Source organism: Orycteropus afer, unplaced genomic scaffold (assembly GCF_000298275.1).
Source record: "Orycteropus afer afer isolate SDZICR_OR568_19922 unplaced genomic scaffold, OryAfe1.0 scaffold00454, whole genome shotgun sequence".
NCBI classification, from domain to species: domain Eukaryota; kingdom Metazoa; phylum Chordata; class Mammalia; order Tubulidentata; family Orycteropodidae; genus Orycteropus; species Orycteropus afer.
Window position 1 is genome coordinate 1,741,158 of NW_006922041.1, and position 3,290 is coordinate 1,744,447.

Genomic DNA, 3,290 nt, shown 5'->3' on the forward strand with positions numbered 1-3,290 from the left:
GTAGTGATACTGCCTCGGAAACCCAAGGAGGGGTCGCTATGAGTCGGGGCCGACTCGACGGCACATAACAACAACAACTATGTACAGAAAATTAAGGGAGTTGAGGGAGAATATTTATTATAAAAATAACTTGCATCTTGACAAGTAAAATAATAACATTGGGCAAGCTGAAAGCTTAAAAGAACTAGCAGCAGAGACTAGCAGTCAAATTTCAGCTCAAATATTTAGTTACTATGTGCTTTTGGCAAATTACTTAGTCTCCCTAAACTTCAGTTTCCTCTTCTAATAAAAATGTGGATAATAATTCTAACTTTCACCATGGATTGTTGTAAACAGGAAAGCAAACAGAGCATTGATATATAAAGACTAAATGGACACAAATTTGGTGCAATTATCATAGTTTATCCTGAGATGAGAGGAACAGACATTTTAAGGGAATTCAAGCAAATAGATGTATTAAAGATCCAAGCAGGAGTCAAAGAGAAAAAGTAAAATAGTCTTTGTTTTGTTTGCACAGTAACATTTCAATGACTGGAACTGAGACTTACCAGTTACTGAAACTAATATAATTACTTTCTTACTAGTTACAACACCTGAGATTAACTTATATGCAAAGCAAGCCCTTATTGTACAGCAGAATTTGTACACCAGGATACATCTCTGGAAGACTTTGCTGATAACAATGGCTAGGAAGATGTAAAAATGGGATCACTAGTGTGCAAGGGAAGGTACTGCTGGAATCTGGAGATGTGTCACCTGCTGGGTTGCTTCCTACAAGGCCACAAATGTACAATAAGAAGGAAGATGCAAGTACTCTTAAGAGATCAGAAACCAACTCTGAGAATGACAACTTATAAAAGAGAAGTATAAAGTCACCAACCATAGGCCACTAGTATTTTATTTAAAAAAAAAAAAAAATTATTGTGATTAGGGTAAAAGTTTACAAAGCAAATTCGTTTTCCATATAGAACCTCACAAACATTTTGTTTCATGACATTGACTGCAATTCCCCACAATGTTAAAAACCCTCTTCCCACTTCCTCCCTATAGTTAGCGCTTCCCTGTGTCCTTCTCTCCCATGCACTCCTGCCCACTGAGCTATGTCCCAGTCCAAATTCTGCCCTTCTTCTCTCCCACAATTGATTTGTCCAAGGAGTCTATCTACCTGAAGTAAGTGTTGACCCCATATGCCTGTCTATTGTTTGGCTGGAAGCCACAGGAGTGAGTTCAGTTCTAGACCTGAAGAATAACCAGGTGACATAGTCTCAGGGGTCTCACCAGGCTCTTTCAGACCAGTAAACCTGGTCTATTTGTATGATTTTGATTTTTGTTCCACACTCTTCTCCCACTTTATCCAGGTTCTCCTGCACTAATTCCCCTCTGAATGGTTAACAGTGGTTGCTTGGCACCATCTAGTTCTTCTGGTCTCATGGTCACACATGCTAAAGATCACATAGTCTACTAGTTCCTTGGACTAATTATTTCCATGCATCTTTGATTTTCTTCATTCTTCTTTGCTCTGGATGAAGAGAGACCATTGTATAGATGCCCGATTGCAAGCTTTTAAGATCTCAGTCGCCACTACTCACCAAAGTAGGATATAGAACAATGTTTTCATGTAGTATGTTATGCCAATTAAGCTTGATGTCCCCTGCTACCATGGTCCTGAGCCCATAGGTCCAACTACTCACTCCCTCAGGGTAGCTGGCTGTGGCTAAGATGTCACCACGATCTTGCTCCTTGTCAGCTCTACTATAAACCCAGAGATTCATACAGCACATACAAATATGCATGTAGAAACATTGCCAACTCTATGCATGGTAATGGGCGCAATCCCCTCTGCCTAGACATACCTGATCATTCTGCCTGTAAACCCATGTATCCATGCAAAACCATTCATCTTTGCTGTCTGTACCTACTGTGCATCTCTCTATGTCTTCTACTTCCTCAATGCCACCGTGTTGATCACTCCCTTTTGGTGCATTGCCCTTCTATTCACCCAAATCAATACTTTTCTCTACCTATCTAGCAATGCCTCCCCATTCCTGGTAACCAACAAAGAAAGTTTCCTTCTTTCTTGACTTTTACAATAGTGACTTTTTACAATAGTGAAATAATAAAATATTTGTCATTCTGTGATTGACTTATTTCACTCAGCGTAATGTCCTCCAAGTGTGATGCCTCACAGATTCTACATTATTCTTTAGGGTTGCCTAGTATTCCATTGTGCACATGCACCATAATTTAGTTATCCATTCTTCTGTTGATGGACACTTCAATTGTTTCCATCTCAGCTACTGTGAATAGTATGCATATATCTGTTCTTGTCCTGGCAAGGATAAAAAACACACACCACATAAACACACAGGAACAATTGCCAAAATGTTAAATAAAAATAAAAATGATAAAGGAAAGGCAATAAATGAGAAGAAATATTAAATAAATGGTTTAAAAATACAATAGAAATATAAAGAGAAAAAAGGAAAAAAAACAATATCTGGGGAGGAGAGAACAAGAGAGAAGATATAGAGTAAAAGAGTAATAAAGAAAAAAAAAATGAGAAAATTTCAAAAAGAAAACAAGGAATGGGAAGAACAAAAGAAAAAAAAGAAAAAGATGGGACCAGGAAAAGGAAAGAGGAGGAAAAAAAAAAAAAACTAGAACCTGGGAAAAGAGAAAGAAAGGATAAAAATAAAAAGGAAGAACAACAACAAAAAATAATTTAAAAACAAACAAATATTATGTATGGAAGGAACCTTACTTTGTTAGTTACCAGGGGTAGGAGGAGAGAAGAGGGGATGCTGCTAGGAAGATAGAGACAAGTATTGATTTGGACGAAGGGAAGGACATTGTAGCAAATGTGAGTGATCAACACAGTGATATTGAGGAAGAGGAAGACATAGAGAAGTTCATGGGAGGTACAAACAACAAAGATGAACCCTTTTGCATGTACAGTACTGCATTGTCAGTGATGGCAAACATTGATCTACAGGTGGAAAGATGGGTGGACAGGCTGAATGATCAGGTATGTCTAGGCAGGAGGTAGTGTGCCCGTTACAAAGTGGGTCTCTGGTAGACACCATATTAATGGGTTATGTTTTCTTATCCTGTCTGCAACTCTCTGTCTCTTGACTGGTGCATTTAATCTGTTTACATTCAGTGTAATTATCGACAAGTTTGAATTTGTTGCTGTCATTTTGTTATGTGTTTTTTGTGGCATTGCTGATTTCTTTGTTCAGTATAATTGTCTTTGCTGAGCTTTTTGTTCATGAACTCTGTTATCATTTCCT